The sequence below is a fragment of the Aristolochia californica genome, unplaced genomic scaffold, assembly GCF_029961685.1.
Source record: "Aristolochia californica isolate CCGP_79_NKW_82.1479 unplaced genomic scaffold, dmAriCali1.0.hap1 SCAF_6, whole genome shotgun sequence".
NCBI lineage: Eukaryota > Viridiplantae > Streptophyta > Magnoliopsida > Piperales > Aristolochiaceae > Aristolochia > Aristolochia californica.
The window spans coordinates 28,784,456-28,805,684 of record NW_027182257.1 but is presented as its reverse complement, the minus strand read 5'-3'; the positions used below and the strand labels follow the sequence as shown (position 1 = coordinate 28,805,684).

General features: G+C 39.4%; 1 pseudogene; it reads right to left on the bottom strand.

Moving 5' to 3' along the window:
• Window positions 1–18,496: 18,496 nt before the first annotated feature.
• LOC137935305 (aspartate carbamoyltransferase 1, chloroplastic-like) lies at window positions 18,497–19,308 on the bottom strand (annotated as a pseudogene).
• Between the last annotated feature and the right edge of the window lie 1,921 nt (window positions 19,309–21,229).

The following is a 21,229-nucleotide window of genomic DNA, read 5'->3' as shown; positions in this document are numbered from 1 at the left end:
CATTAAGTGTTTAAGCCAAATGCAGCAAGGGCAGAATTTTAATTATTAAACCCTAAAATCTATTTGCGTCAAACCCTAATTAGATGGCAGAGGAATGAAGAGAAGACAAGTTTGATTTTTTAGGTTAAACATGGTTAAGAATTCTCCTTGACAAGATCTAGGGTTGGGAGTTCTCCTTGATGAGCTCTAGGTCCAGGTTCCCTCTTGAATCTGATTTTCTCTCCTACCCTTTTTTATCTCTTCTCTACAGCCTTACTGAGAGAGAAGAAGCTCAAATTCTGAATTTCCATGAATAACAAGAGGCTAAAAATCCTCTCTTTCCGTGAAGAACAAGAGGTTTCTCAACCTCTCATCGTAGACCATCAAGGGTGGCCAGTAATCTCCCTTTTTTGAGTCCATAAGAGATTCCTATACCTCTTACCAAGAGTAGTAGGACCTAACAGTGTTGAACTCATCTTCCACACTCTGGATTCACCACTTCCACGCCAAGTTACTAGATCCATGGAAAGGGACCATAACAAACTTTCTCCCCATTGGCCACTAAAATCGTGGTTGTTGGGTGTGGATGAATCTGCAGCCGAAGATGTTGAGCAATTGTTAAGCTGAGAAAATTGTGTGTACTTCCCGTATCCACGAGTCCCACGAGTTCTTGGTCCAAAGGTTGGACTACCCATTGGTGATTACTAGTTTTCCTTCTATCTCCTTTATGGTTTTTCAAAAGAGGGGAAGGTGTCAGGGTGCCAACGGTTGGACTACCCAGTCTATTGGCCATGTTAACTCTCTGGGATCGAGTTCTTCTATGGTCAAGTTTTTAGAATATCCAATATTTTTGGATAATTCTGTGATTTTCTTTGAATCTTTAACTGGAACCTTTCTAGTGTTGATTCCTCTAGCTACTATGCATATAAGTATGCGCATAACTCGTCTTCCTAGTTGAATACCATTATTCGACCAGTTGTCTATATAGATTTTTAGGGACAAGGTATCCTGGATAGCTTGTCATCTAAATCTATTTGTAGGTTGAGCCAGGTGGTGAAAGAAACTGGGACTAAACTAAAATATCTTATTTTATTAATAAAATTCCCTATTTAATTATTTATGATATTAATAAATTTTAATATTATATTAAATTACTAATTTAAGAGTAATAATTAGATATTGTAAAAGTCAGAATTTAATTAAGTATCTAAACATTATAAAAGTAACCATGTTTGTTTAGGTATATTATTTTTTATATTTAATTAAATTAATATAATTTTAAATCATTTACTTTATTTTGTTAAATAAGTGAGACTTAGACTAAAATGTTATTTTATTGTGTTTCTATTTGTTGATTTTCTTTTTCTTTTTCATTATTTTGTAAAAGGGTATGACACATGTATTCAAGTATGAAACCTTAATCTTTCATTGTTGATTTTCAGGACATCATGGATTTTAGCCCATAGAGAAAAAGGGAGACGACATATTTGGAGAAAGTCAGGAGGAAGAAAAGGGTTATCGACTTGTGCCCTAACCCTCCCATGAGGCTCATTTTATAGATACATAAAGTTACAAAATTATAATAATATCCCAAAAACTTAAACTAATTACATCAATGTCATCTCTATGAGATCACTCGTTGTTTACCATCCGATCATCACTGTGTGGCCCTATGGGCCTTCTCCTCTTCCATCACACTTGGACTTGTGGGTCTTCCTTGGTCGTGTGGGGTTGGACCCATCTTTCAACACTCTCCCTCAAGCTGAGGGTGAAGAACATCATGAACACCTAACTTGCTACAAATGGTGTATAAGATGTTTTCGTATAAAATGGTTGTCCACCATATCTTCCAACACTTCCCCTCAAGCTGGTGGTTTCTTCCATGTTGAATTTATGGAAAAGCGAAATACTTTATTGACTTCATTAACTAATTATAATCAGAGTATATGAACCTCTATTTATAATAAAGGTAGTAGAGTCCAATTACAATAAAACTACCTTTTTCGCAATTACACCCAAACTCTAACACTTAAAGACAAGTCCTAGCATAATTAAATAACTCAATATAGATAAAAGACAAACATAACTCAATATAGAACTCTTCTAAGACGTGACCATAAGATAAAGATGCATTTGTGAGTCCTTCTTGATCCTCCAACTTATATGATAAGGATGTCAGCTTGTGCTAATCATGGTGGGTCCTACTTCTTATGTGATTGGGCCCATCTTATGGGCCTTCCTTGGTCGTGTGGGTTTGTGCCTATCTTCCAACACTCCCCCTCAAGCTGGGGTTGAGAGAACACATGAACTCCCAACTTGCTGCAGATGATGTATATAATCTTTTTGTATAAAATAACACATCTTCCAATATGCCTTCATCTTCTAACACTCCCCCTCACGCCATTGTGTCCTTCCATGAGGCCCTGCTGGCATAATATAAGTGAGAGTAAAAACCACATGTAACCGGTAAGACATTGCTCTATACTCCAATCCGAATGCTGGATGTAGGGCACACTCCATCTTTTGTAGGTAGTGTGTTTATCGGCATTGCTCTGAAGTGTCCACCACTATGTCCCTCCACATGATAACGACTCTCAAGTGGTAGGAGTAATCAAAGCAATTAAAAGGGGGGTAGTGTGTTTTTTTATAATGGTGTCCCAATCCGGACACCAACTCTCATGGTATCCCAACCGTGATATTTTTGAGAGTTAAATTTATCATGGTGTCCCAATCCGGGCACCAACTCTCATGGTGTCCCAACCGTGATATTTTTTAGAGTCAAATAAATTATGGTTTGAGAAAAGGTACTGAGGCCACCTCTTCTTCAATAACAATGTCTTATCCAAAGAGACATAATAGCAGCAGCTGTAATGTAACACGACTATCTTCTAACACAAAAAACATAAACCAAAATAATAAACCTTGTAGAAGGACCAATGAAATAATCATAATTTGATATAAATATTTTTTCTTAGATGCATAAGCTTCATCTTTTGTGCTCCCCCTTTCTTGAATATTTTGGTCACATAAACTTATCCACAACAAATGGAATAAAATACCTCTTTCTTGTACTTCTACTTCTCCCCTTCAAGATGGGAGGTAATGACAATGATCCCAGCTTGAACGAAATATCATAGATGCAACGATAAGCCCAAATAACATAGACGTAGTAATAAGCCCTTAAACCAGGGAGAAGTGAGATACTTTCTTGATATAACAATTCAAACAGTGACGCATAACAAAAGGCATAAATTCGGATTTTTCAATACAACTGATTACCAGCATGACCTTTGATTCTTCCAATGCAAATATATCTTTAAATATAGATCATAGTGACATGAATTTTTCTCCTTTTGAAACTAGACTTAAATACCTTTCATCCAAATATAACTTCTCTTCATAAAATATAATTATCAGAAGATAAATAATCTGATAGATTTCGGTCTCTGTCATCTGGCCGAACTAAGCACAGTTTCTCCTTCTTTTTTTTTCCAACATGACAATTAACTCTTCCAAGATCAATATCTCCTTATAAAAAAATCAGATCAAGAATTTGTCGAATATGTAAGAAAATAGACTTACATATATTTATTTATATATATAATTCTCCATATAAAGTCTTTGTAACTAAATCCGATTGAAAATTGGTTGAATATGTAAGAGAATAGACTTACAAATATTTATTTTGATATATATATATATATATATATATATATATATATAAAGTCTCTTTCTTGATAGTTAACAATACCTCGGAAGTGGAAAATTTTTGCTACTGCTAGAACCACTTTTGCAATATGAACTTTGTTGCTTCAAATATCAATTTCTCTTTATAGATAACTCCGATTGGAAAAATTATTTTTCCTTGGAAATTTGACTTGAATATCTTTCTATAAATATAAAATTTTCAATATGAAAAGCTCATTATAGAGATAAAAAACATAAAAACCTAAAGGGTATAGAGATTGAAAAAAAAATTTATGAACCCTAACTGATAAAGATGATAGATTAGAAAAGTGAATCTCATTACCTCTATGGGTTGACCACGTCAACTCACAGAACCTACTCTGATACCATGTTGAATTGATGGAAAATAACTCCTTATAAAAAAAATCATACTGAGTCCCAGCTAGCATAATATAAGTGAGAGTAAGATCACTCCTAGCTATATGACATCGATTCATACTCCAGTCAAATGGTCATAGTCAAAAATACTTTCCGCTCATTTTCACAAGAAAAAAAGTAGCCCTACTGTGGGTCACATAGCCTACCCACTTTCTGAGGGTAGCTCGAAAACACCTCTTGGGTGAATAATAGACTTGACTCATGCCGGATTTTTGGTACACTCCTATCTTTTGTGAGTAGTGGGTCTTAGGCATTGCTCAGAAGTGTAGTAATAAACTCCTCCATCACAGTGTCCCAATACAGGGCTCCGACTCTCAAATGGTACGAGTAAAAATGCCAAATAAGGGGGTAAATGGGTAATTACCAGAAGATAATATTCAACGACCACCATGTGCTTTCTTCTTTATCAGAATAACCAATGCTAACAATAGTCAGCAACTAAGAAGACATCTTCTTTATCAGAATAACGAATGCTAACAATAGTCAGCAACTAAGAAGACCTCCTTTAATAATAATGTCTTACCTAAAAAGACACGATAGCAGCAACTGAAATGGATCTGGGCCCAAATAACACGTACCAATTAATGAAAATCCTTTGAAAAGGACCCATAAGATAATTCGTTGATAGTCCATTACTAATTAAGGAAGTTGCACCAAATAATAAGTTTGACCAGAGTAATAATCCAAGATAATAATCCAGCTGGAGAAAAGGACCATGTCAAGCTGAGTATGGTATCAGACCAATATAGTCAAGTCATGGAAGAAATAGGTATAGAACTTGAGACCTGGACATGTATAACCGAGGCAAAAAAAGGGTCGAGTCAAGTTGATACCATGTTGACCTGAATCGAGTTGACTCGGTCCGAACAAAAGCAATAAGTGATCCTTGGGTCACTGGTTCTTTGGCTTGACTAGGGCGAGTTCAGCCTGAGTCTTGACAGGCACTGAATCGACGCTCGATTAATGCCAAGTTTCCAAACTTAGGAAAATTTAATTCAGCCTCAGTGTCTTCGACGAGGCTAGCTTTCAAACAGAGCGAAAAACCAAAGAGGGCGTAGCCGACGATGAGAAGAGTTTTCAAAAAATCGGTAGTAAGATCAAGATCAAGATCAAGTTTTTGGAAATAAATCAGCAAATTAGTAGCTCGTGTAATTGTTGGAAGATGGGCCGAAGCCCACACGACCAAGGAAGACCCACACATCCAAGAGATGTGGAAGATCGGCTTATGCCCATAAGACCAAGGAGAAGGCCCATAGGCCCACATAGTGATGACAGGATGGTGAATAAAGAGTTATCTCATAGAGATAACATTGATATAATTAGTTGAAGTTCCATGGGCATAATTTTAATATTATTGGATTATTAAGAGCTTCAGAGGAAGGGTTAAGACATAAGTCCTTAACCTCTTCTACCTCCTGTTTCCTCCCAATGAGTCCCTCTCTCTTTTTCTTCATGAGCTAAATCCAAGGAGTCTTGAAAATCAACAAGGTATCAAAGTATTGATTTTTAGAAGTCACAGGTATGGTTTTTAGGATTCCAATATTTTTCTGCTCGAGCCTGATGAGATCGATGGTTTTTTACAACATATTCTTCTTCCTTCAACACTTTCTGAAGATTTACGTTGTCCACATAGCAATGAACTCAAAAAGATATCATCTACGGATATGAGGATAGAGTTCAATGATTCTTTGAGTTTTCTTACAATCAACCAAAATTTAAATCGTCGGTTCTTTGTTATCTTCGTCTACTAGAATTTGCTGTCATCACTGCTATTGCATCCTGAGCCTTCAAACATTAATAGCAGAAGGTTCCGTTAAATTCTGGTGTGGCCTTTATCTTCCGTGGGTGGATTACAATATCTAGTAAGACGTATCTACTGAATGATCATGTCATCTTGGATTGTTCTTTTTGTCTCGTTCCCATCCATCCTTGTTGGTAATGTTGTCATACTATATTTTTTTGAAAATTTGACTCATCAACCAGCAATCCAATCATACATTTTAGTTACGGAAATCTTATCTCCATTATTTCTGGAAGTTTAACTTCATTGGCACTGATGTCATCCCACATGCTGACGGAAGAAAATCATCCGACACTGAGACATTATTTCTGGAGGTTTATCTTCCTTGGTGCTAGTTTATTTCCTGAAGTGTTCAAGGTAATTGTTGTGCTCTCTGATTTTCCATCCCGAGCATTACTCTATCTCTGGTAATCGAATCCGATTGCTCTGCTGGTTGTTTATCTGCCCATTTGTTAGAATCAATGCATAACCTTATGAAGATAGCCAATGTTGATATTGGCTTATTCTTTTTCTTATAAATCTACTATTAGATTTCTAGAAGATTTGTTAGCTGGCATGCTACATTAATCTTCCTTCCTATGCGGAAGTTGATAGCCAGCCCGTTATATGCGGACCGATTACCTTCTGAGATTGTTTATGCCGAAGACTCCCCCTTCACGAAAACACGACAAAAGATTATGTTAGGTTCTCGCGCCATGGATCGTGTCACCCGGCGATCTCCTCTGGCTTCCAAATTGGCTGACGAAGAAGGGAAGGCTTTGGGGGGTTTAGAACGCCCAAAGGTGTAGGAATGTGAGCTTTTGAGGAGTTCCACCCTTAGGCCTCTTTGGAGAGAGTACCCGATCTCGTCTATAGTAATTGACAAATGCTTGCCTCTCTTCATTCACCTCACGCCCTAAATAGATTAGGGAAAACATCAAAGGTTCCATAATTACAATTAGGCCCTTATTGAACTTCAAATTACAATTAAACCCCTAAGATACTGAAATACAAGTTTACTCCATCTATCCTCTTTTCCGGTTCGCCACTCTTGATGCTATGGAGTCCATAACATCACCCCCCTCCTCAGGAAAGAGCTTGTCCTCAAGCTTGAAAGTGGGGTATAGAGCCTGGAAGGACTCGAGTGTCTCCCAAGAGGCTTCCACCAATTCTGTGTCAGTCCACTGAACGAGCACCTCCCATGAGTTGTTAACACACCTGCTTTGAAGGATTTGTGCTTGAGTGGGCATAGACCGGCCATCTTTGAGCGGAGGCAGAGGGGTATGCAGCAGGGGAGAGTCTCCCTTGAACGGCTTGAGGAGGGAGACGTGGAAGACATCATGTAGCTTGGCGTCTGGTGGAAACTTCAAGCAATAAGCCACAGTGCCAATACGATGAAGAACATGGAGTGGCCCATAAAATTTTGGAGAGAGCTTATGCAGTTTGATGGCTGCAAGAGAGAGTTGGCGGTATGGTTGAAGTTTGAGCCAAACAAATTCTCCGGGTGCAAAGAAAAGGGGACGATGCCCTTTGTCATAAGTGTGCTTCATAGTGTCTTGTGAACGCTGTAATTGATGGCGGACCTGAGCAAGCATTTCATCTTTGTCGGCTAAAGCTTGGTCCAGTGTTGCTACCCGAGAAGACCACGATTCATAAGATAGTAGATGCGGGGGGTCTCTTCCATAAATGACTCGAAAGGGGGTAGTACACAGTGTGGTGTGCTAGGACGTATTATAACAATACTCTGCCCATGCTAACCAACGAAGCCACTGCTGGGGAGTGTCCCCCACAAAGCACCTCAAATACATCTCCAGTATGCGGTTTACCACCTCTGTCTGGCCATCTATCTGAGGGTGGTATGATGAAGAGAAGGCTAACTTGGAGCCGTGGAGCTTAAATAGTTCCCCCAAGAATTTACTAGTGAATATAGCATCACGGTCGCTAGTGATGGTCTCCGGAAGGCCATGGAGCCTGACAATAAGAGCCATGAAGAACTGAGCAACTTGTGTGGCTGTATAAGGATGGCTGAGGGCCATAAAGTGTGCATATTTCAAGAACCGGTCTACCACAACAAGAATAATAGATTTCCCTGCAGAAGGAGGAAGCCCATCGATAAAATCCATTGAGAGATCTACCCATACCTGTGAAAGAAGTTGAAGGGGCTGGAGCAAGCCGGCAGGTTGTAAAGATTCAGATTTATTCCGCTGACAGACCTGGCATGTAGTAACATAATCAGCAATGACCCGCTTCATACCCCTCCAATAAAACTCCCAGCTAAGGCGGAAGTATGTCTTCTACTGGCCCTCATGTGTACTGTCATGAAAGGAGGCAATAATATTGGGAAGGAGTGCCGAAAAAGGATGAAGATATATGCGTCCTTTATAGAGAATGAGACCTTTTTGTAGTGTCCAGTTAGTGTCCTTGGAATGGTTCTCGATTTGAGCTTGTAAGGCAAGGAGATCTAGATGATGGTGAGTATCCTGACGGATGGTGTCCAGCAATAGGGACCTGAGGTGGCTTAGTGCGTGCAGGTGTGATTCCCCCAGTTCTCTGTGTGACAAGGCGTTTGCCCCACGGTTGAGATAACCCGGTTTGTATTCCACCAGAAAATCGAATCCCATTAATTTTTTGAGCCAATGTTGTTGTGGGGAGGTAGTAAGGCACTGCTCCAATAAGTATTTGAGGCTACAGTGGTCTATCCGGATCATAAAAGGTCTGCCCCCACAGATATGACCTCCAACGGTGCACGACTTTGGCTAAGCCGATGAGTTCCCTTTCGTAAGTGGCTAACTTGTGATAGTGGGGAGCGAGGTGGTGGCTGAAATAAGCAATGGGGTGTCCCTGTTACTGCAAGACGGCACCTATGCCTCCCCCGGATGCATCGCATTCTATTATGAAATCTTCTGCAATGTTGGGCAATTGAAGAACTAGAGCTGATGCTAATGCTTGTTTCAATTGGTGAAACGATGAGTCCGCTAACTGAGACCACTGAAAGGTATGCTTCTTCAATAAATTGTGCAATGGTGATGCCAGCTGACCATAGTCTTTTATAAATTTTCTATAATACCTTGCGAGACCAAGGAACCCTTTCAAAGTTGTGACGGAGTGAGGTGTGGGCCATTCCATGACAACCTGTATCTTGCTGAAATCTGGTTTCACCCCAGAGGCAGAGATCACATGCCCCAAATATGCTACTTCGGAAGTGGCGAAGTCACACTTGGCTCAATTGAGAAATAAATGGTGTGCTCGGAGAAGTGTGAAAACCTGTCTCAATTGGTGCAAATGTGCTTCCCAAGTTTTGCTATAAACCAGTATATTGTCAAAAAAAACTAAGACATGCTTCCGTAAGAAAGGGCGAAATACCACGTTCATAAGCGCTTGAAAGGTTGATGGGGCATTGGATAGCCCAAATGCATCACCAGGAACTCGTAGTGATCGTGGTGGGTGCAGAAGGCAGTTTTTTTTACATCCTCCGAGTAAACCCGAATCTGATGGTACCCAAATTTCAAGTCCAGCTTGGTAAATAATTGAGATTCGTGTAGCTCGTCCAATAATTCATCTACCACCGGAATTGGAAATTTATCATTGATGGTGCAAGTATTGAGTTCATGGTAATCCACACAAAAGCTCCAAGATTTATTTGACTTTTTCACCAGCAATACCGGGGACGAGAAGGGAGAATGGCTAGGTTGAATAATACCAATTGGAGCATTTTTTGACATTTCCTTTCTATATCATCTTTTTGCACATGTGGATAGCGATAGGGATGCACTACCACTGGTTATGTGCCCATCTTCAAATGAATTCTGTGATCACAAGCTCGTATAGGAGGAAGGGCTTTAGGTTCCTGAAATAAATCGAAATATTCGGCCAACAACGAAGCTAAGTTATCCCGCTCTGAACCACCCATGGAAAGTGTTTGGATGGTGCATGGGCACTGGGCATTAGTGCCCTGGAGGGTGAGTTGATGGCTGTCCTGTGTAAAACTCATGGTAAGAGATTGGAAATCCCATAAGATCGGACCCAATCGCTGCAGCCATTTAATGCCCAATACCAAGTCAAAACCAGCCAGTGGTATGACCAAAAAATCCCTGACAAAGGAGTGACCCTCAATTGTAAAGGGCACTGCTGAACAGAAGCTGACAGTGGTGACCTTGTCACCGTTAGCCACTGAGACTGATATTCCTGACTTCTACTGGAGTGATAAACCCAACTGTTGTGCTGCCTGGCTGCTGATAAAATTATGGGTGCTGCCTGAGTCCACCAGTGCTACCAGAATAAGATGATTGATGGTGGCATGGACCTGCATGGTATTTGTGTTGTGCAGGCCTGTCATTGCGTGGAGGGAGATTGCTGGTTCCTCCTCCTCGGTGTGGTCCACATCCTCTGGAAAGTCATCCTCTGCTGGGTCTTCTATTTCCACTCAAAAGAGTCTTTTGCATTGATGGCCCCTTATGTATTTTTTATCACAATTGAAACATAGTCCTCGAGCCCTTCTCTGATCAATTTCTGCTTTAGTAAGATGTTTGATAAATCCAGGTGGTGGTGGTGCAGAAGGGTGTGGGGGTGAGGTCGTGGGGGAGTGGAAAAAGGGGCATTGGGCTATGGCCGAGGTTGCCATGGGGGACGTTTGTTAATGAATCTCGGAAGAGGCACTGTTTGGTGTCCAATGCTCTTTCCAAATTCATGGTGTGGGCTAGGGAGGTGGGGGCTTCCAATTCCACCTCTAGGCGAAGTGGTTCCACAAGGCCAGCAGTGAACAAACTTACGTAATGTTTAGGGCGCACCAAATGACTTGCATGGGCAAGCTTTTCCTGGAACAATTTTTGATAATGTTCTATAGTTCCAAGCTACTTTAAATTAACCAAATCACCAACTGGGTTGCCGCGAAGCGGAGGACCAAACCGTAACATGCAATTCTCCTTGAAAAATTCCCAATCATAGACCACAAACTCGTTTTTGAATTGACGAAACCACTGAAGCGCTTCATCGAGCATGTGGAAGGCAGCTAATTGAACCTTGCCCTCGGGCAGAGTTCCTTGATCAGAAAAGAAATGATCATACCTATGTAACCAAATTAAAGGGTCGAAAGACCCATCATAGGTTGGAAAATCAAGCTTTGTGTACCTGGCCACGGTAGGAGGTGCTGGATTGATGCCCCCACGAGGTGGAGGTGTTTGGCACAGGGGAGGAGGTGGTGGCAGGAGCTGAGGGTGGGGATGTTTTTCCATTCGTGATGAAGAAGCCATTTGGGCGGAAAGCTGAGCAAAGCCCTCCTCCACTCGGGACATCAACATCTGGAATTTTTCGTCAAGGCCATTAATTTGAGATTGTAGATCAGCATGGTTCTCTTCCAAAAAATGTTATGGTCCTGGGTTAGTACCTAAACCCACGACCATAACACAAAATGCCGAATTTCTGCAAGGGAAGAGGAATCGCCTATGGTGGTCCTATCTGATACCATGATGTTAGGTTCTGGCGCCATGGATCGAGTCACCCGACAATCTCCTCTGGCTTCCAGATTGGCTGACAAAGAAGGGAAGGCTTTGGGGGGTTTTAGAACGCCCAATGGTGTAGGAATGTGAGCTTTTGAAGGAGCTCCACCCTTAAGGCCTCTTTGGAGAGAGTGCCTGATTTTGTCTATACTAATCGACAAATGCTTGCCCCTCTTCATTCACCTGATGTCCTAAATAGATTAGGTAAAACGTCAAAGGTTTCATAATTACAATTAGACCCTTATTGAACTTCAAATTATAATTAAACCCCTAAGATACTGAAATACAAGTTACTCCATCTATCCTCTTTTCCGGTTCGCCACTCTTGATGCTATGGAGTCCATAATAGATTATCTCCTGAAATTTGATTTTCCTTGTATCTTTGGTGGCAGCTGTTGTTGAGAGCCGAGTTGGATTATTTCTGAGAGGCTATACAACATACCGAGTTGTTAATTATTATCAGCAGACCATTATAGAAAGACTTTCGAGTTGCTGGTTGTCTCTATCTATTACATATCTTGCTGCATATCTTGTTGATATTGCGTTACTGACAACAGTATTTGTAAAACAAGGAAGTTTATTTTTCTGTGTGTTCATTTCTATTGAATGAAGAGGCAATTTATACAAGCATTTTACAATCTATAATCACAATACTCGTGATTTTATACAATCTATTTACAACGGTTGAGTTTATCGTTGATTTCTACTGTGATTTTTTCAACACTCCCATTCAAGTTGGAGAATAAATATCAGAAACTCCCAACTTGCACATCATAGTTGAGAAGGCTTCCTTTCCCAATGGCTTGTAAACACATCCATAAGCTGATTTGTTGAAGCAACATATTTGGTTACAATTGAACCATCTTGTATTTTGTCACAAATAAAATGACAATCTATCTCTAAATGTCTGGTTTTTTTCATGAAAAAAGGGGATTGGCAGCTATGTGTAATGTAGTCGTGTTATCACAATATAAAAGTGTTGGCTTCGGATGTAATATTCTCAACTTTATCAACAATGACCGTAGCTAGGATAATTCACAATATGTACCTGTCATGGCTCTATATTCGGCTTCTTCTGAGGAGAGAGATATGGTTTTCAGCCTCTTTGTCCGCTAGGAAATAAGAAAAGATACCCAAAAAACACAATAACCCATAGTGGATCAACGAGATATTGGACAACCAGCCCAATCTGAATCAGAAAATGCTAGCAAGGATAAATCGTTTTGAGAAGGGAAAAATAAACCTTGTCTTGGACTGCTTTTTAAATAACGCAACACATGCAAGACAACTTCCATGTGTGGTTTGCGTGGTGCATGCATGAATTTTCTTAACACATGGATCGGATAGGTAATATCCAGTCGGGTGATAGTCAAATAAATTAGGCGTCCAATAAGTCGCCTATACTGAGATGGATCGTTAAACAATTCTCCTGAATCTAAAAGCTTTATGTTTTGCTCCATTGGAAAGTTCACAGGTTTAGCACCCAAAAATTCACCATCTTTTAAAATTTCCAAAGTATATTTTCGCTGCGAGATGGAAATTACCTTCTTTGACCAAGAAACTTCGATGCCTAGAAAATACTTCAAATCACCTGTTGATTTTCAGGACTCCATGAATTTAGCTCATGGAGAAAAAAAGGGATAGAAACACATTAGGAGAAAACTGGAGGAAGAAGTAGTTATGGACTTGATGTTCTAATCCTTCCCCTGAAGCTCAATTTATAGATTTATGAAACTACTGTATTACAATATACCCTTGAACTTAGGGTTTAGAGTTTAGGGTTCTAACCCTTTAACTTTAACTAAATTACATCATTGCCATCTCTATGAGATGACCCTTTATTTACCATCCTACCATCATTGTATTTTGGCCTATGGGCCTTCTCTTTGATATGTGGGCCTTGAGCCTGTCTTCTATGTCTCTTGAATGCATGGGTCTTCGTTAGTCTTATGGGCTTGGGCCCATTTTCTAACACACTGGGATATGTAGGCCTTCCTTGGTCGTGTGGGTTTGAGCCCTATCTTCCAACACTCCCCCTCAAGCTGGGGGTGAGAGAACAACATGAACTCCCAGGTTGCTGCAAATGATGTATGAAATATTTTTTGTGTAAAATGGTACATCTTCCAATATGCCTTCCTCTTCCAACACTCCCCCTCATGTTGGTGCTCTTGTTCATGAGGCCCAACTGACTTAATATTAGTGAGAGTAAATCACTCCTAGTCACTAAGACATTGCTCCATACTCCAGTCTTAACTCATGTTGGATATAGGGAACACTCCGTCTTCTGTAGGTAGTGTGTCTATCGGCATTGCTCTGAAGTGTCTACCTCCACCACCATGTCCCTCCACAGGACAACGACTCTCAAGTGGTAGAGTAATATATGACATTAATGGGGTGAAGTAACATAAATATAATATGTTACAATGTGGGACCCACCATGAGGATGTAGGATACCAAGAAAAGTCCTAACCCAAGCGAGCATGAGTTAAGAAGATAACAAGCACAAGCTGAAATGAGTTAGAAGAATTGAAGATCAAGTGGGACCGACAAAGATACCATGAGCTGGTAATCTTATCAATATGAGCTGAAAGATCATGTGGGACCCACAAGGATAAGGCCACGAGCTGGCCTCTTCCCTTATATTCACGTTATTGAAGAAGAGTTCTAGTTCAATTCATATTAGACTTCTAGTAAATTGTGTTATCATTTCATGATAGACTTATCTTAGAGAGTTAGAATTGGAATGTAATTAGAAGATTGAAAAGCTAATTGTATAAGGACTATATCACTTCCTCTACTATAAATAAAGGTGTTGTAATTAGGAATTAATCAAGTTACACATCTCCTGCTTGAGTAAATCTCTCTCTCTTTGCTTGGCACACTACTCTCTTTTCTTTTCTTTTTTCTCTCTACCCGAGTGATCTTCTTCCCTTTTCTTCTTTTTCTTTCTCTTTTCTCTTGCTCAGAATATTGGAAAAGTGATCCTAAATTCAACATGGTATCAGAGCATTAAATTTAGGATCCCTTGTCAAAAGGATGCTCTAACGAAGTTATGATCAACACTACTCAGAGAAGGCTCTATTGTGAAGAAAGATCACAAACCGTAAGATAAGTGCATCATTTTTTTTCTTCATGTTACTAGTTTCTGAATTTAGAAGATGATTTAAAGATGATTATGTGAATGCTTTCATCTTATGATATTTTGGATATGCATGCCTCTCCATCTAGAAGAAGCTATCAAAATAGTTTTGTCGGTTTGGAAATTCTGTTAACTGAGACCAGTCCATGATCAAATTGTTGGAATTTTTTTCATGGGAACAAGATTCCCCTGATATAGAAGATTGTTATTGAGTCTCTTATGAGTGGTATTAGAGAAAAAAATCAGAATAATAATTTAGCATCAATGCTAAAGTTCTCCATACATCGAGTTGTTTGAAGAATACTACTTGGTGTTATTGTTAGAATTTTTTTTGAAGAAGGGCCTATCATGGCCGAAGAGAATATGAATATCAAAAGTGATATACTGAGAATTACCACTATACCCTTATATGGGGTATCAAATTTTATGAGTCGATCCATATCGATTTGGAGGTTTCTTATAACAAAAGACCTACTTGGTCACCTCACCACCTGAGGACCACCTATTGATGAAGATAATATTTTTTATAACAAATGGTTGAAAAATGATACCTTGGTGACTAGTTGGCTAATCAACAACATGGAAGAACATGTCTCCAACAATGTTATTCATCTTGACACTGCTAAAAAAATTTGGGAGACGTGCTAAACTGTACTCTTGTCTGGATACATAGACCATATAATATTCTCTAAAGGATGTTGAATACTAAACAATGAGAAAATATCCATGAGTACTTGGCCCACTTTAGAGGCTTTCTTCAAGGGTGAAAGTTAGCTCAGCCTCCAACCACAAATATTTCTATCAAAGACAAGCAGAAGGAAGCCTTAATTACTGCTATTTGCCTTGCAAATATTAAACCCCATCTTGAGATTGCCAAGAGTCAACTTCTGAGTGCTTCTATTGTCCCCAAGTTTGATGTTGTCTGTGCAACACTACTCCGTATTCGAGACACTTCTTCCTCCACTATTGAAGTATCATAGGTTATGTATTCAGATCATAGAGGACCATCATCTGACTGCGGCCGAGGTCGAGGCAGAAGTTATAGAGAAGGCTGAGGAAGAGGTGGAAGGACTGGTGCCGGCAGCGCATATGAAAAGGAATGTACTCATTATAAGAAATTTGGCCACGCTATAGATCAATGCTATTACAAGGATTACAAGGCATGCAGTTACTATGGAGAATATGGTCAATATAAAGAAATATGTTGTAAAGCCAATGGATAGTTAGAATTGACAAAGGCTAATCAAGCCTTTATAAGTGATACAAAAGAAGAAGAACCACAAAATTAGCAGCACAAAATTTTTTTACTGATGAAGAGTATGAGCTATTTAAGTAAATGAAGACAATGCTGGGTTCTTCTCCTAGTTCCTCTGTAAATACTGCTACCACTACTGCTTCAGGTATGTTATCTGCCTCATCTTCATCCTGGATAATTGACTCAGGAGCCTCCGAGCATCTTACAAGTAACAAAAATTTATTACATTCTCTATCTCCGTGTCTTTCACACAAGTTTTTTACCATAGCTAACAGTTCTTAAACCAAAGTCCAAGGAAAAGGATCCACTTCTGTCACACCATCAATGCCGCTCACTCATATTCGTTTCATTCCTACTTTCCGTTTGAATCTATTATCTGTTAGTCAGCTGACAAAATACTTTAATTGCTTTGTTACCTTTTCACCCACTTCATGTGTATTTTAGGATCTTATAACGAAGCAGGTGATAGGTGGAGGCCATGAACAAGGGGGGCTTTACTACCTAGACGTGCCAAAAATGAATATGGTTTCCTCTACTGAAAATAAAACAAGGTTATGGCACAATCGGTTGGGACATCCATCTGCACAGTCTCTTCATTATATGTTTCCTTCTCGTAAAGTAAGGTCAAAATTTCATTGTAAGGTTTGTCAATTGAGTAAACTTCAAAGGAGTACATACTCTCCTTGACCAGAAGTCAAAAGTGTTACTCCATTTTCTTTAATTCATACTATTGCCTGAGGGCCCTTGAGTGTCTCCAACATTTCTCATGCAAAATATTTTATTACATTTATTGACGATTTCACTCGCACAACTTGGTTGTTTGTATTTAAAGAGCGTTCTAAGATACCATTTATTTTTAAGTCATTTCATGCTATGGTACACATTCAGTTTGGTCAGAAAATAAAAATACTCCTGTCTAATAATGCCAAAAAATACGTTTCCAAAGACCTTGACTCTTTTTGTTAAGAAAATGACATTATCCATCAAACATCATGTGCCTACACTCCTCAACAAAATGGTGTAGCCGAACGAAAAAATCGTCATATTCTTGAGGTAGCTCGAGTTTTATTATATGCCATGAAAGTTCCCTACTTTTATTGGCCTCATGTAGTCCTTATGGCTTACTTTCTTATAAATCGTCTACCATCTTCCATTCTTGGTAATAAATCTCATTATTCTAGATTATTACCAAATGATCCGTTTTCACTACCATTGAAAGTCTTCAAATGTCAATGCTTTGTTCATAATTCATTTCCTAGACACAACAAACTTGATCCTAAATCTATCAAGTGTATGTTCTTGAGATACTCTCTCACACAAAAGGGTTATTTTTGTTATAGTCCCACTCTTCAATGTTTATTTGTGTCCAAGGATGTAACATTTTTTGAAGACTCTTTATTTTATTCTGATAGCGCTCCTCCTGGTCTGTCCTCAATACCAGGTTGTGCCCCGTGATATAGAGATTATTTAACCCCAGAGCAAGTGGCCAACACCACACCTACTGAGTTAACTGATTCCACAAAGATAAGTCCTTCATCCCCAGTTATTTTTTGCCTTCAATATGATACTTGTCCTATTGCTATAAGGAAAGAACCTAGATCATGCACTAGACCTTCTACTTCTCATCCCATTTCAAATTTTGTGTCTCATCATCGCCTCTCACCTTTATGTTGTCAATTTATTTTTTCTATTTCCTCCATATCTGTTCCACAGTCCTATTAGAAGGCTCTACAACATCCAGGGTTGAAGGCAGCAATGGATGAAGAAATGAAGACACTTAATGACAATCAGACATGGTCACTGGTTCCTCTTACATCAGATAAAAAACCCATTGGTTGCAAGTGAGTTTATACTATCAAACATAATCCGGATGGGTCAATAGCACGACTGAAGGCATGACTGGTTGCCAAAGATTATACTTAGTGTTATGGACTTAATTATGAAGAAACCTTCTCTCCAGTGCAAAAATAAACTCGGTATGTATATTTTTATCTCTAGTAGCCAATTCATCATGGCCAATAAATCAACTTGATGTGAAAATGCATTTATGAATGGGGATATTAAAGAAGAAATTTATATGCAACAACCACTTGGGTATGTGCTACGGTCCCGAATCTGACACATGAATTCGTAGGGAGGAAGAAGAGAAAGACAAAAATCAATCCAAAGGGAAGGTTGAAAACCCTAGGTTCTTTGAGGAGAACTCAAAACCCTTCTTTATGGTAAATCAATTCTTGCCTTTCTCATTACTCTTACCCCTTAAATAGGGTTCACCCTTACAAGGTTGAAGATAAAATATTACAAAAATACCACTATAAATGAAATATTCCAAAAATGCCCATGTGGCCTATTAATTCTTTAACCGAAATAAAATAAATTAAATTAAATAAAAATAATTAAAATAATAATGTTATTGCGTGCATAACATTACACCCCCTGGGTGAAAGAGCTTGTCCTCAAGCTCGAAGGTAGGGTCTATATGCCGACGTCTCCACCTGTTCCCAAGTAGCATTCGTGGTAGCTGTGTCTACCCTTTGGATGCCCAAAATTGGATCATTCCACCCGAGTCCCAATTTTTTTTTTTCAGAAAAAAAAACTGAACACCAGATATCTTTCTTTTGCTACTTCTATTTCATATTCCAATCACATAATCACACTCCAAAATTGATAAATAAACAAAACTAAACATCTTCATGTCGGTGACTGAAATTTCAAGTTGAAGATCACCAGACCTTCACCTTACCAACCAAGAAGTAAAGCTTTAGAAGAACCATTCGAATGTACATGCCATTCTTTGCTTGCCTAAAATATGCAGCTCTTGGATCCTCATCCACATCCACAGTTATCTTGTCAAGCCACAGAAGGGGATGCATAATTACTGCATGTTTCTGCAATACATTCAACATTTTACGGACTACAATGTACTTCCCACGAGTTTCTTCGTAAAGATCAATCCTCTCACAAATCTCTCACATTGAATAGGTATTTGATAGACAACAACACATTTTGCCGCCACTTCCATCAGATCTGTGCTTTCTTCCCACTCTATCCCCTTAGATGTCAGGTATTCCTTGATATCATCCTTCATCTTCACTACATTAGGAGCCACAAAGTAAAATTTCACATCTCGGTCCTTCCTGAGCAGATAAGCTAATGAGCGAATAGACCTTCCATTTGACAAATCTCCCACTAAGGCAATTCTAATGCCATCCAATTTGCATATCTCTCTTCCAATCGTGTACACATCCAACAAAGGCTATGTAGGGTGCTAGCCTGGACCATCCCCAACATTAATAATAGGAATTCCTGCTATTGATGCAGCTCTTCTGCCAACACCACTTTCAAAGTGCCTCATGACATTTATATCAGAGTATCCTTCGACAATTCTTATGGTATCTTCAAGTGTTTCTCCTTTTTCGGCTAAAGAAAATTCCCGTGCATTTTCTACCGTCAAAACTTCTCCAACAAACTGTTTCATGGCTGACTCAAAGGACAATCTGGTCCTAGTTGAAGGCTCATAAAAGAGAGAAGACATGAGATAACTCAAAATTTTCCAGTTAGAAGAATTTTTCTCTATCTTTTCCATTTCCCACACTACTTCAAATATTGCATTGAGAATATTTCTATCAAATTATTGAGCCTGAATTACATCAGCTAGTTGAAAATTTTCTCCCATAGAATAAGTTGTAATTCCAGCACTTGAGGAAAAGTATTGAATTCCTTGACCAAGTGACATTCTTTCAGTTCGTTCTTCCAATCAGTCCATACATGGCAAGCCTCGTTGCTGTGATGGAAATGGACTTCTATACAGAAAGTTATGAACCAGAAAATGTTTAGATAGAAATCTTGCATAACCACACGAAGTGGCTGGATGACACTTTGTTATGGTGCCCCTTGCATAACCCATAATCATGGAATTCCACGACACTAAATCTCTAATAAGCTTGTTGTCAAAAACCTGATTTGCTAAATCTACTCTTCCCAAAAACATCAAACTCCTTAACATAGGATTCCAGTACTCCACCTTTATTTCAGCCATTTCATCAAGCACATTAATTGCCTCGAGCATAATTCCATGATCAATAAATGCAAGTGCAACTTCCATGGCACCTAAGACAGAAAACCCACCAAGCACAAGTATGCCTCTTCTCCTCAATACAAAGTAAACACCAGAAGCTGCATAATGACGACCTTTCTTGCAAACAAAACTAATAGCATCATTATACAACTGACCAAGTTTTTCAGAACCTAAATGTTCAATCCGGTGAAGCAACTCAAAGACACCCACTTCACCACCTTCATTAAATGTGGCATCCATCAATTTCATATAAATAAAATCATGCAGTGGCAACCCATTTTTTTTAGTTCAAAAAATTGGGCAGCTGCCATTTCCACCATACCTTCTCTGTAGAGCACTCCTATGATGAAGTTAGAACCAGTAGCACAAGACAATCCCAACGAAGTTTGTACTCATCAAATATCTCCTCTGGATTAGTGATAGATGCCATATTCTGACATGAGAACTAGGTTAATTATAATAGAATAACCTTTATAATTGTGTTATAGGTGGTTATTTATCAATTTCAAATGAAACATGTATTTATTGAATTTGGCATTAATCATTGTCTATTAATGCATATTTTTCTCTCCTGAATTATATTTCATTGTTTTTAAGGTTTATTTCTTCCTGAAATGCTTTTTATGGATTTAATTACGGAATTTCAGGAGAATTTTGGTGGAGAAGGAGATATTTACCGCCCTTAGTGAAATGGAGGTGATTTTTAGGGCAAATCGTTTTAAAACAAAGAAAAAATCGTATTAAAGGAAGAGAAAGAGGAGCGTCAAAGGGGAGAGAGGAGAGCGTCAAGAGAAAACAGAGAGGATCGACCAAAACAGAGCACAACTATCGACCGAAAACAGGGGAAGACCCGAGAGAAGTTTCCCACCTTCGTTCGCCGCGCCACTGTCTTTCACCGTGCCACTGTCGTCCACCACCGTCCAGAACCCGAGAACAAACCCGAGGAGAGCTCGAGAGAGTCTCCGTCGAGGTGAGTTCGACAGTGCTAGTTTCTACTCGCTAGGCCGGGAGGTGATCCAAGAGGGCTTCTCCGGTGCTAATTCCGCATTCCGACCATCCTCCGGCGTCTATTACATATTTCTGACCATTCCCGGAGCTATTCCGACTCCGACGAGACTCGAGAGAGCCGGTTAGAGAACTTCAACTCTGTTTCGTTCTTCGTCGGATGTTACCTCCATCCGTCGGCTTCTAACCTTCGTCGCGGGCGTCGTCTCTACCTCCGACCACTCACTTTTGCTACCCGAAGCCATTAATTTCGGGAAATTGCAGCACCCGTGAGAACGAGTTGCTGCCCAAGCAAGAGGAAGGAGAAGGGGAGTAATTCGTCATTTTGGAATTTCATTTTTTATATAGTTTGAACTTAGGTTTTGAATGTTTA